This window comes from Curcuma longa, unplaced genomic scaffold (genome assembly GCF_044706935.1).
Source record: "Curcuma longa cultivar G26 ecotype Majalengka, Jawa Barat unplaced genomic scaffold, ITB_CL_G26_1.1 contig_25046, whole genome shotgun sequence".
Classification (NCBI taxonomy): Eukaryota; Viridiplantae; Streptophyta; class Magnoliopsida; order Zingiberales; family Zingiberaceae; genus Curcuma; species Curcuma longa.
Genome location: NW_027432619.1, coordinates 154 through 14,775, shown reverse-complemented (window position 1 = coordinate 14,775; position 14,622 = coordinate 154). Strand labels below are relative to the sequence as shown.

The 14,622-nt window shown below is 38.6% G+C and overlaps 3 pseudogenes; 1 reads left to right on the top strand and 2 right to left on the bottom strand.

Annotated features, from left to right (window-relative positions):
- Positions 1-404: 404 nt before the first annotated feature.
- Positions 405-1,635, bottom strand: LOC141818493 (zinc finger AN1 and C2H2 domain-containing stress-associated protein 13-like; annotated as a pseudogene).
- A 5,019-nt stretch (positions 1,636-6,654) lies between these two features.
- LOC141818491 (protein GAMETOPHYTE DEFECTIVE 1-like) lies at positions 6,655-8,356 on the bottom strand (annotated as a pseudogene).
- Positions 8,357-8,478: 122 nt separating this feature from the next.
- Positions 8,479-14,348, top strand: LOC141818492 (uncharacterized; annotated as a pseudogene).
- Positions 14,349-14,622: the final 274 nt, after the last annotated feature.

Below are 14,622 nucleotides of genomic sequence, written 5' to 3'. Positions count from 1 at the left end.
GAGCTTCTCGAGTTCGAATGGGTATGACGAAGATTGAGTGAGCGGGAACAAAGACCGAAAGTGAAGCCCAGTGCTAGGGAAGACTAGCGAGCCGGGGTGCTTGGGACAGGACTCTAGCTACTTGGGAAGCAAGGCCAGGTGCTCAGGAAAGGCGACCAGTGACTTGAGCTGCTCGGGCAAGGACTCTAGCGACTCGGGGTGCTCGGCAATAACTTCGGATGCCCCCCCTTCAAGTTGGATTGACGAGTGAAATCGAATGAAGTTCGATTAAGTACTGGATTGAAGGGGATCAACTCGGATAGGAACTTTGGATACCATCAATTCTCAAAGTTAATTTGTACTTCTGTTTCCTGGTACACAAACTTTTAATTGTCTCCCATAGAGAACCTCATAAATAATATCTATTATGCACTTGAAGTTCCTCCATGGTCTCTTTCAACATGCTCCACCAATGCTGCAGGATCCCTAAATCTGCTACATTTTGGGCAAACATCAATTATCACTTTATTGACTGCTGGTTTAGAACTTTGTTGATGATATCTCTCAACGTGCTCAATCAAATCAGAAACAGATGAGGTCTCCCACAAATTCACCACTGTTGCTGCCTTCTGCCATTCCACTTCTTGCCTTCTGTAATGCTTGTGCTGTTGCATTACTAAATTTCAGCATGCCTGATTCAGCCGAGGCACGGACATTTGAGACTGCATTCATGAAGCCAGAACCCCACCATGAGGAAGTAGAACTGCTACTTTGTGGTGATTTCCTTTTCTGGCTCCTACTCAATAGACCAGCAAATGGAAAACCAGTTTCTGGTTTCTTGGTCCCTGGACAACTGTGTTCGGCAGGACAATGTCAAATCTATTCTTCAAACAGTGTTCTTTAGTGCAATCTCTACATCTGATGGAGTTGGATAAGTTTAGCACTTCTTTGCATCCAGGGACAGGACAATGTCATTTCTTAGTTGCTCTTTGGTAATTTGAAGGGTCACAATCAGTATTAACATGCAACTCCCAAGTTATGTTTGGGTCTTGACCAAGGACCAGACGAACTTCCTTAGCACATAGTGGGTAAATTAAAACTGTCACATCATTTTGACCGGCATTAGGGCATCAATGATTGATGTAACTTCTGTGTTGCAGACAGCAAACTGCCTGAAAAAGCGTTTTAAAACCATGGTCTTCAATGAAGATAAGATGTGTTCCTACATATGCATTTCCAACTCAGCATTTCAGAGTATGTTCTGCACGGAAATCCCTCTTCTCCTTTCAAGAATAAGCCCTAGCGTAAAAAAAATAGCATTCAAGAAACCTTATCTTCAAATCCAACCAGGTATTTCTATCGGTTGAGACGCTAGAACTGGATCATGAATTATGAAAGGAGTAGAATGTGTAGATCAAACTATGCATTTCCAACTCAGCATTTCAGAGTATGTTCTGCACGGAAATCCCTCTTCTCCTTTCAAGAATAAGCCCTAGTGTAAAAAAAATAGCATTCAAGAAACCTTATCTTCAAATCCAACCAGGTATTTCTATGAAACTGATTTCAGCGACCACAGGTGAAGGGCAGTAAATCGATCTGTTTGTAGTTGGAGACGCTGCAATGCTTCCCTAGATGAGGGAATTCCAGCGTTCCCATCAACAATTTGTAAGGGACAGATACTTCAATTCAAGTCCAACAACATAGGATTATATGAAGGATGATCGATTGACCGATCGCTTGAGGAGGAATTGGCATTAGATCGCCTCCTTAGTCGCGGAGAAGCACTGATTGCTGCGCGAGGAACTCAATCGACTTGAGGAGTCCAAAAATTGGTTTATTGTGTACACCGATAGTGCTCGGCAGCGTGCCCTCACGATTCAGAGTTGATGAAAATATAGAACCTGATGAAATGTGATGGTTTTACAGAACCTGATTAAATGTAGAAGAAGATATATTAACCCAACAACAAACTAACCCAAATCAAGTTGCACCAGCTAGGGCTGTCAGGGAGGTGGCACACAGACTGCAACTGGGAATCAGTACACACAACAGTCCATGTCTGGAACTTCAATGCAGTCTCAATATCAAGCTGTAAACTAACAGCAAACTCAATACATCTAGCAATAATGTTTCTGGGATTCAGAGTGATAAACCGCAATATCAAACTGAGGTGTCCTGTAGCTCCTGCACTTATCAGCAAGGTCATTATGACCCACCAAATGGTCAACCGCAACAACCATTGGAAGCCAAATATACATGACAAGCCACCAAACAACTTCAAGTCACTGGAATTTCAGTTTCAGCTGAAAAAATGCATCAACTGATACAGCGGAAGGAAACAAGGGAAGAGTTTCAACGTGTTGAAGGAGGCCTATCTACTAGTCAGATAGATGGTGAGGGAGGTCCCTAGACTATACAAACCGATCTAGAGCCAATAGAAGACAATCAGCAGTGGCATCAAGCATTACAGCACATAGACAGTGTGAAGTTCAGCTACAGTTACTGGAGTTCAATTCAGTCTGCTGCAGTTAATGAGAAATCAAAAATCAGAATCAGTAATCAGAAACACGATGCAGGAGGTCAATTTCAGGGACCTATTAGATCAGCTAGAAATGCAATAGATATGCCAATCACCACACCCACAAAACCAAACCTAGAAGCATAAAAAAAAGCAGGCAAGAAAGCTGCAAATGCCCAACAATTGGAAATCAGAATTGGCACACTACACTGCCTGACTGATACTTCACTGCAGTCTCACAATCCAGCTGACAATGGAATCAACTCTAATGCATCTAGCAGCACATGTGCTACGAATCATAACAATGACCAGCAGCAGCCACATTTGCAAAATGGCAGTTTGGTCCAAACAAACTCAGCTGATGGATGCTGGAATTTCGAATATGAACAGGGAGACTATGGACAAACCCGGGACACACCAGCAGTCAGGGCACGAGGTGTGGACAGCAACAACAGTGATGCTTCTGGAACGAACTCAAACACACAGAGAATCACTACAGCAGGACCTATGTAGAGCATAACACATGTGGACCGATTAGAAGCCGGCTACTCTTGATCTGGAACCCACAAAAGGTCCAATTGAGCATAAACACATGGCCTGAACAGTTTGTGCACACCACCATAGTCATGGCTAGTACGTGGGGATTTCAATTCCCCAAAAGGGCTGCCGGTTACCACCTACTCCACTTCAAATTTCCAAGCTCTTATGCTTATGGCTGATGTGGAAGATCTCCAATCTGTGGGCTGTGAACACCTGGACAAATGGAAGAATGTGTTCCAAACTAGACAAAGCCTTAGTCAACAAATGTTGGCTGGAACAAAACCACAGGAGCTCCATTGAGTATCAAACCTGAGGCTGTTTGGCTGACCACACTGCATGCATTGTATCCATTTTTGAGAACATTCAACAGAGGAAGGCCTTCAAATTTTACAAGTGAACCATCCATGAAGGATTCCACCAGCTTGTTGAAGAGGCATGGATGCGGGCAAATGAGACACCACATAATAGTGTAGCCCAAGAATACCCGAGTGTCAGAAGACCAGTCTTGCTCCGACCGGGAAGAGGTGCTTAATTCCGCAGTCATGGGGATAATAATAATAATGTGGATGCCTAGAGTGTCAGAAGACCAATCCTTATCTTGATCGGGGAGACAAGCTCGATTCCTCGATCATGGGAGTTGGTATTAATATTGAGAAAACTAGAAATTTGATTTCGATTGGGGATAATAATAAGAGTAGCAAGAATACCAGAAGTCCAATACTATCCCGACTAGGGAGAGGAGTTTGATCCCTTGGGAGGATAACTAGAAAATCAAGAATTCCAGAAATCTCATAATGTCTTGACCAGGCAAATCAATAAGAATACCGAAAAAGCAGAAGACCAATTTCGCCAGGGGTAGTAACTAGGAGTACCGATGATATCAGAAAAATAATTCCGTTGTAATTTTACCGAGTAATATGATAAAATAAGAAATCCAAACCTTACTAGGGGATAATACTAGTAGATTGATAAGATAAAAAATACAATCTCGCTGCGAACTATTACTGAGCCAATTAATAAGATAGGAAATTCGATCCGCCTGGAGATATCTCAATGATAGCAGAAAATTAAACACATTGGGGGATAATATCGAGAATTTTGATAAGATAAGAATTCCAATCCTGCCTGAGGATATGTTATGACTATATCAAAAATACAAACGTTGAATAGAAGTCCGATGAAATCAAGAAAACCTAATCTTGCCGGGGAAGGGTGCTGCCTAGCATGATAAGATAAGAATCGACTTCCACTGGAAATATTGCGGGCCGTATTAATAGGGCGATTGATAAAATAAGAGGATCAATTCTATTGGGGACCTTGCTGAGAAGGCTAATAAGATAAGAAAATCGATCCTGCTGGGGGATATTGCTGAGCTTCTTATTAATATGGCTCGAGGACCGATCTCACTAGGGGATATTGCCGAACTGTTTATTAAGATCATAAAACCAATCCCGCTGGGGGATATTGCCTAGCGAAACCTGAGGTGATTATAGAGTACTATAGCTGTGAGATTGTTATAAAACACTATAGTTCAGAGGCTGTTAAGATTCTATAACGTATAGACTATTATAATTGGCCTTAGACTATTGTAGTTTATTTAGCCCATAAGTTATATTTTGCTCGGAGGGTGCTAGCTAATAGTATATCTTTTATACTGTTATAGTTTACTCGGAGGTTGCTAATTGATAATATAGTGTATAAGCTGTTATAATTGGTCTGGAGGTTGCTTGCTAATAGTATAACTTTTATGCTGTTATACTTTGCTTGGAAACTGTTAATTGATAATATAGCGTATATGCTATTATAATTAGCTTAGAGGTTGCCCGACGGTTGTTGTAGTTTATCTAGCCTATAGGCTATTATAGTTTGCTCGGTGACCCCTATAGTATTCTATAACACATAGGCTGTTATAGTTCGCCCGGGGGTTGCCAGTTAATATTATAGCTTATAAGCCGTTATAGTTGGCCTGGAGGGTATTGTAGTTTATCTAGCTCATAGACTATTATAAGCTTATCTAGTCCGGAGGCTGTTATAACATACTTTAGAGGCTGTGAGAAAAATTGAGCCTAGAGGCTATGAGAGAAAATTGTAGCCCGAAGGCTGTTATAGAAAATCGTAGCCCGGAGGTTGTCACAAAAAATCGTGGCTTGGAGATTGGAATATAGCCGAGCGACTGTGATAATGCAATCTAGCATTAACATGGTCGTGGGGACAAGTAAGAATATTAAGAACACCAGAAAAATCCGAGATGAAATAATAAGAATACTAAGAAGAATAAAAGATCAATTCCTCATGGGGATAATAATGAGAATACCAAGAAGGTCGGAAGACCAATCCCCTATGGGGATAATAATGAGAATACCAAGAACACCAATCCCATCTAGGGATAATAATGATAATACCAAGAAGACCGAAAGACTAACCCCTCATAGGGATAATAACGAGAATATTAAGAAGACCAAACGACCAATTTGCCTACTAATCCTGTCTCGGCTAGGGAGAAGAGCTCACTCCCGTAGGCCGTGAGGATGAGGCTATTATGGTAAAGATGAAATATGTTGAGTAATGGGGTGATGAGGTGTGTGGCCTTAGATTGAGGTCGTGTGACTATTGAGCAATTGAGTTGAAGCCGTGTTGTCGAAAGGCCATATGACCAAGGCTGAAGTATTAAGAGGTGAGGTTGTGTGACTAAGGTTGAAGTACCGAGGGTTGGGCCCGTGCTATTGAGCTAAAGAACTAAGAGATAAGGGTGAATGGACAAGCTGACGCCGTGTAGTCGCGGTGGAAGCACTGAAAGTGGGGGCCGAGCAACAGAGGCTGAGGCCAGGTGACCGTTGGCTGGCTTAGTCCTAAACAACGGAAGCGACGATCGTTGAGTGGCTGAGATGTTGGGAGCGAAGGAGAAGTGCAAGCGGCAACAACTGGTGACCACTGTGGTATACCTCAAGGTAGAGCTGAAAGAAAAAACTACAATTCATATTCAAAATGGAAATAAATTCGATCAAACTTGTGTGAAGACAATGACCTGAGCATCGAGAAAACAATCCACGACTAAGTCCTAGTCAGAAGAGTAAGATAAGTCGACTCTTTGAGAGGGGATGACAGACTTAATTCGTGACTATGTTGAGCCAGGAGAGTACGTGACGGCTGCATCTCTAATGGAGAAAAATATCGGAGGCGACCCCATCTCTAATGGAGGAAAATAAGTACTCTATCTACGACTATGTCCGAGTTGGAGAGTAAGACTCAATCCCTAGACCACGGGATAAGAAATAGCTCGATCGGGAAGTAAATAGGTCGATTCCACGACTCCCGAATGCTCGTGGATTGGTGAGAGAATGGTGAACTCGATCTCAAGACTCCCAAGTACTCACGGAGTCGGGAGAAAAATAACAAGATCGATCCCTCGACTCCCGAGTATCCATGGAGTCGGGAAGAGAAATAATGGAAGGCCATGCTCAATAATGAAAGTGAACAATGAGTCCATCCATAAGGAGAGTAAAAATTACATTCACTTGAAGGCCGAGGATCTCCATGATTAACTCTAAGTGAGCACCAATGGGATAGGTGACCGATGGATAACACATTGAAACAACATCTTGATTTAATTAATTGCATCAAAAAAGGTTTGTATCTATCAGATCATTTTCTTTCAGCTCAGGCATAAAAATCTTTGATGGATCACGCACTTTCAGAATATTTGTCTCCTTAAAATTAGTAAAATCAGGCCGTTTATCACTCAGTGATAACTAATCACTAGTAACATGAGTGCTAAGGTTCATACTCTTCCCAGAGTTATTTGAAGCTTCAAAAACATGGTCATCAAACCTATTCAAGCTTTTCTGGAACTCCACAAATTTGTTGTCTTTGATAATTGTGGATGTTGAATCAGCATTTGACAGTAGAAAGACACCACTATTATCAGTGTTCTTGCAAGGTTCAGATGTTGGATCACCATTTTCAGGGATACCATTTGTGAATTCTGCAGAATCATTTAAACACTCAAAGGCATGGCTATCAGACTGATATGAAAAATTTTGAACCACCAAATCAGTTTCTGATGACTTGTTCTTCACAACAGTTGAGTCTGTTAGGTTAGCATCAGCTTGAATAATTCTATCATCAACATTCGATGCAGCCATAGCTGAAACCAGTACACCGGTACAAGAAACCATGTATGATCCATCTGATATCTTTACACATTTATCAACCATCTGATTTCCTTGGTATCAGCTAATAAAGTTCTGATACAGCATTTGCCATCTGGGGAGCTGAGAATTTCATAGGCAGGATTATCTAGACAAAGAGACATTGACATGTGATTCCTTGATGAATCATCATCTTGTGTGACATCGTTAGTAACAACACAAGGCTCATGGGGAGTAACAACAGGTGATGCAGAATTCCTTGGTGATGGACATCATTTTGGCATTCTCACTAAGCAAAATAGTGGTTCACTAGGTATCGACTGGAAATCAATTGAATTTGAACCAAAAGATTGTTTACAAGTAAAAGCAAAAAGATTTTTAAGATCATTCAATGATGGCAAATCTCCTTTCTCACTGGAGATGGGGTCCCATTCATTCCTGTTATCAAGCTGAAAAGTTTTTGCAGTGGATTGCCCATCTGATATGATTCTTTCAATCCTGATAGTTTCCTTATAAAAGTGCTTCTTCCTTACAACATTAGCTAGCAGTGACTTGCAATTTTGAGAAATAGTATATTTTGCTCGCTCAGCAGACATACCAAGCAAAAATACTGCTAAGTTTGCAACATCAAGCGACCCTCTAATATCATTAACAGTTGAAGCAGCACCAGAATGAGGAGATTTTAGCCTCGACTCCAATCAGATAGTAGCTTCACATCAGATAGGATCTTCCTTCTAACATGAGAATTAAAAGTCTTGTCAAAAGCTTCTTGGTTTAGAGGATGGACGACAACTAGGTCGTAGGTCTTAAGTAGTGTGTTGCCATTTAGGGAAATGACGGCAGTAGCCTCGACAATTGAGATTGTCAAGCGCATGTACTGGCGGAAGGTGAAGGAGCAAGGTGCTCCGAGGCAATCATGGTGGAAGGCAGCGGAGGAGAAAAGGGAGGGAGCGACCTTGAGGAGAGAGTCCAAAGGGAAAGGGTTAATGTTGCACCGTAGAGGGTTAGAAATCACACCTCGAAAGCGATGATCGTAAGCGACGTCGATGTAGCCGAGCTCCATAGCCCTGACTACGGTCTCCAGCCGTGCTTCCTTACGGACCTTCTTCTCTAGCGAGGAACCACCTCCATCCTCGAGATAGGGGATATTGAGGTTAAAGAAGAGAGTCATGGTGCATGCTGTTCGATGAGAGAGCAAGGGCCACGAAGGAGTTGAAGAGAATGTTGGAGGCGGTGGCATAAGACTTCCTTTTAGAATCGCCGAGGGTTGTCCTGTCCTTGAAGAGACGAGGCATGGCCGCCGCTGTTTGCCTTGCCCCGCCAAAGCCTCATCTATTTCGACACTTGTCGGCGTCCAACAAATCTACTGATTCCAGAACCGATCAAGAAAGAGGAAAGCAACACTCTCTTATCTCATCTTTATGTGGAGGTATACTTTGGTTGGTTGATTAGAGAAAACCATCGAAGAGGAAGTGGAGGGGAAGGGACATGGTTCCACTATGGCTCGGTGACATCAAAGGCACCCCACCACCTTGGATGACGAAGAATCGATAGATTTACTTGGAGGATCTTCGATTGGATGGTCGGAGAAGATCATTGTGATTTGTTGTAAGATTCTTCCACAGATGATGCTAATTTGATGGATCCTTTTTGTTTGCTCGGGCTCCTCTCTCGAAGCTATGATCGCCTCTCCAAAGTACAAGATCTGGTGACTTGAGAAGCAAAGCATGTTAGGGTTGGTCGGTTTTACTGACGCAACCACTCCGACGCTCAAGTTAATTCTGATCCAAGGTGGAAGACTAGCAAAGATGCGAAGAAGAAGAAAGAAAGTGCTGAAAGAAAGAGAGCTTGGGGAGAAGAGTTGCCTCCGCGCACAAAAAGAAAAATCATCCTCTCTAACCTACTTCCATCGCTCTTTATATAGTCCTTCGGAAGGGAATCTCCACATATAGCCCACTTGCTATCTGCCTAAGAGGTGGCTAGGGTACTAGAGACAACAACCGTTGGACCGTACTTTTGTCACTGTCAGACCGTTGCCTAGGTGTCATCTTCTGTGGAGCTATCAGAGGTTGACGAACCGTTGGTAGGCGCAAGTTGTCATAGGTTGAGGTCGACTAAGCTTTTCGAGGTTGAATGTTGAGTATGATGAAGGTTGAGTGCTTGGGAACAAAGACCAAAAGTGAAGCCCAATGCTCAGGAAGACTAGCGAGCCGGGGTGCTCAGGACAAGACTCTAGCTACTCGGGAAGTAAGACCAGATACTTAGGAAAGACGACCAGTGACTCGGGCTACTCGAGCAAGGACTTTGGCGACTCGGGGTGCTCGACAACAACTTCGGATACCATCAATTAGATTTTTAGCTTTATGAATAGTAGATGATTATGCTATAATGACAATTGGAACTTAATAATTTTATTACGTTAGGATATTCTCTATCGATTCCAGTGTATGTTTTTATAGTAAAACACATTATCATCTAAAAAATTACCATTTTTAATTAGTAAGATAAACTTTATAATTTATTTATAATTTAGGTTGTAGATTGATTTAGATTGTTGACAAGTTAAAATATATACTCTTATTTCGTTATTACTTTTAAGAGAAAATATTTAGAGTTATTATTTTTCTAAAATGTGTTCTCCATTTGAAATGCAAAGACTTGTTCTACTTCTATTTTTGCGTCTTTTTATGTCTTGATTGACTAGTTTTTTTTTTCTTATTTAAGGTAATTTTGTATGTTATATTGTTGCCCTTTCAAAAGTAGGATTATAGGAGATTACATTACTTGAATCTTTTAAGTTTAATTGAGTCTATGCATGAAAGTGTTATTAAGCTAATGTTTGTGGTTTGTTTGGCTGGGCCTACTAAGCCTTCACTTATTCTTCTTTGTAGTGGGGATGTGTGGGCTCTATGTGATGGATGGGTGTGCAATATGGTGTCAATTCTTTTCCTTGTTTCTTTTTTTTTTCAGTGCATTTCCATGTCAAATCTCTGTTCTTCAATTGACTTGCTTCTTGTGGAAACTATGGCATGCATATTGATGAATAGGGATTATTATTGTACAAAAACTTTGTTTTGGCCTTATCTCTGTGCTATATGTTTGTCTGCCTGTGTGTTCCATTTTATCTCTTTTGTTCTTTTTCATAGTTCCTTGCTCTCTAGCTCACTGCATCAGTCTGCTTTCATCACCACTGCTCTTTTGTTTCTTTTGTTTCGGTCTTCAATATGTGTTGCTTTGGCTTCAATGTGGATTTGAACTATGCTATCCTTGATATAAACTATCATCCTAATATGATCGCAAATCTGATGATTCTTATAGAATTCATGTCCTAGCTATACAGAAATACTACACTCAGAAGCTAATGAATCCTATTGACAATAGTTGTCTAACAAATACAAATAAAAGGGCCTCATATCGCCTAAAAGGTAAGTTCACTCATGATTATTAAAAGGTAGAGAGTATGACTTTAGCTTATGCATATGGAAGCTTCTGTTGAATACTACTCATTCTTTCCTTATGTTGCTAACACATGCTCATATGATTTCTAACTTCAACTAATTTATTCAGTTTCAGGATAAACAAATGTCTCACTCATGCATAAACCTCAGTTGATGCAACTCAACAAAAGTTAAATATGATAGTTATAATAATACTAATTTATTTAGGTTGAGGAAGAATAAGTGAATTACTATAGTAATTATGATGAATTTAATAGTCTAACGTAGATAAACTGAAACTGTACTTTTATATATTTTCCTTTCGTTTCTATTTCTATCATTTTTTCAACTCTTATTCTAGTATTATGTTTTCAATATTACTCTGATTTTCATAGCAGACCTTAAGAAGTTTAGTTCTCAATGACTCATTAGATTGAAGCGGTTAGTATTTTGTACATAAACGATCCAGTCTTTTTTTTTTCCTTTCGTTTCTATCATAGATTAGCTAGCTTTGATTCTTATTATTGTTAAAAAACATGCATAGAAAATTTTGAAAATAACAGCATAATTATTAATCATTTGTATTCAAGGTAATAACTCTTACTTATTGCAGATTTGAGTCCTTGTTTGTGGTTCCTATTCTTTACTTATGCTTTATAAGATTCTTTGCTGAGTTGCTGATATTGTACATTGTCAAAGAACCTATTCATAATGCACCATTTTCAATTCATTTTTCAATTTTCTTGTCATAAATAATTTTATGAGCATTTCAATAAATTTATAGAGAAAAATGTGGTAGATGCTTTAAACCAATGCTTTGCTAGTAACAATGTGCAAGTTGAGTAACAATGTGCAAGTTGAAGGAAACCTAGAGAATTCGGAAGTTCTAGAAAAACTATAACATCTTAACTTTGTCTTCAAGGTTCTTTCACTCTTACCAAGTTAGGACATAGGGTTCATTAATAACCCAAGAGCTTGATCCTCAAATGTATATGTTTTGGTGGTAGCCGTAGTTTGAAATATTGAGCGGCACAATCAACTTGAAACTACTCGGTTGATACTATTTGGTAATATCTATCTTGTGTTGCTGTGCCAATCATGTCGATGAATATCTTGTTACATTGACATTGCAATCTATAACAAGCATCAAGATAAATTAGAATAGTATTTGTTATGTTTTTTAGCTTATATTCATACAACACAATGTCAAAATTATACAATTTTCAGACTAAACACAAAGTCTGAACTTAGGTATATACTGTATTCTCTTCTTTTTCGTCACCTTCCTCCTCATTTCAATTCTCCATTGGTACCATAAGTTGGAACATCAACATAGTGCTGAAACAGTATCGTTGTAGTGAAAGATTGAAACAATATCATTTTAAGTTGGATATAATCCATATCTTTGTTCCAATTTGAGGAATGAGGGGTTCTGTTTTGTTAGACAAAATTAAATTGTTCCTATGAGACGTGTACCTTTTCTTCTCTACTTATAGAAGAGTTTCTATTCTTTAAAGCTAGGCCTTATCTTTCTCCGACAGTTCTCGTTTGTTATGGGTGTTTCTTGTGGATTATTGCCCATCTATTATGTGTAGTTTTTAAGGTTATTCAATTAATGACTATTATCAGGTTATTTATAAGAGCTGTGATGAAATTGAAAAAGATAAACAATTGTGGAGAATATCTTTTTTTGTCAGATATGCTTATGAAAAGCAACTATGGATCTGCTCTAAGACTGGTCTTTGGTTCTCAGGGTATTAACGTTAGTCAGTTTGTAGACTACCTTTGGGCAATTAAACACATTCAGATATACTTATCTTGAGAAACCTTCCTCATCCAACAGTGATAATGTTGGTTCAGAACACATTGAAACAAATAAGTTTCCTGGTTCATCCACATTGCTGCAGCAAGATAGCAGTTCACAATCTTCAGGTGGCTTCATAAATTACTTAAACTTTGAGAAAGAAGTCACCTCTGTTGCTCTCCAAACTGTCGAAGGAAGATGGCCCTTTGAAAAACAAGATGCTAGATCTGATCCACCAGATGAGTATTTCTGGAGAACTTTTGCAGATAGTATTAATCCGGTTGTTTGCCTGAAGCTAGGCTTTTAACTTCCTGAGATTAAGTTTTGGGATGGATTTGATATGTTAAACAAGGTCAGCTTACAATTGCGCACAATTACAGAAAAAAGAGTATATAGAACCTGGATTAGCAACACCTGAAGAAGTGGATGATGATGAGAAAAAGAATGGCCAATCGTCTATAACTAATGGTTCCAAGTATTCAGTTTTAGACATAAATAAAATATCAAAAGATGTACTAAGTCAAACAGAGACAATATTTGGCTCATACTCTGTAAACAAAGGATCTACTGTCATTGTAGCAATGTTAATAATTAAGACATCTCCAAGATTGATGATGAAAATGTGGAAGATTTTCAAAATGAAATAGGAAATGTAGCTACCGAAAGAGTTGCATTGAGAATGCAAAAAGCCGACAAGATGAGAGTGTTTTTTTTCAGGTGCTGACGTGCTATGCAAGCCTAGGCAATGCTTGCCACTTCATTGGGACATAGTAGTTTGATTAAATCTGACTTCAAGAAGATCTGCTATCTTGATAACCCCTCCACTGATACACAGGTGCATTTGCAACTGTATATTTATATCTTCTACTTATTCAAAGACATGATTATCATCTATTTCAGATTAAAATGGATAGTAAATGTATCTTATTTTTGTGTATAAAATATTAATAAATAAGGATTTGTAGGTGGCCATATGGTGTGCTTCATTGCGGAAAAGATTAGTCGTTGCCTTTCGGGGATTAATTAATGAAATCTCCATTGTTTTCTCTTGCTAGATGGTTTTTGATGTTGACAGGTACTATGGAACATGCATGTGAAATTGTGTTATTTGTCAGTCAAAATGGAAGGATCTACGAACGGACCTAATGCTACTTCCCGTTGGATAAGAGCTTAAAATATTCTTAGTTTTCTATTTTTTATATATACAAGTGTAATTCTTGTGTAGGTTCTTATGTGTTGTTTACATATTCTAATGATTTATAGAATAGTTTTTTTATTAGTTGTTCATATATTACCCTAAAATCTCTGAAGTAGACATAGCCATGTTCTTTAGTATCACTTTTTTTCTCTCCTGATTTGGGAAGTAAATCACATAGAATAATGATTACGTTTGATTTTCTTTTTGAATGCCCCACGATTCAATACATGCAAGATACCAAAGAAAGAAATCGGTATATAGAAGGAAAAAATGGATATATAGAGGAAAAAAATGGAAATAATGCTATTGATTCCTTCAAACCAAGGATACTACGACTAGAATTCTCTATATTGCAATTTAATTTAAATGAAAGGATTTGAGCTGATTTAAAATTAAAGGTTAATAAGTTTGTTCGTATTAGCTATATTAGACATTTGAGCTTTGATAGAGAGAAGATATGAATAATTGTTACATGATTTAGTGCTCTGATTTTCCATTTCCCATCAAATCATATAGTCTCAACCTTGGGAGGTTGAGTTCTGAAAGTTCAATCTTTTAAATTTATGCTAGTCTTATATCAATCTATGAAATATGTTTATTCTATTTGTTTTAAAATCATTTAATTTTTTTTTTCAATTTGTCAGGTTCATAGTGGTTTTCTCAGTGCTTATGATTCCATGAAGAATAGGATAATGATGCTTATTAAGCTCTCTATTGGTTCTGAGTAAGTCATTCTTTTTTCCAAGTATTATAATATTATTTTAAAAAAGATCACTTTTGTAGAGTGCTAGCAAATATGCAGGTTTACTTTTACTGGTTCTTTTTTTTTTTTAAATTTCTGTTCAATGTACTTGCATTTTAGTGATTTTAATTTCAGTAGTTCTATTGGTCAAGGTCATTGTAATCTCGAAGACAAACATAACTACCTAATTTATTAGTTATTGTTTTGAGCCATTCTTTGTATTAAATATGGTTAATCCATTCATAAACGTTTCAGT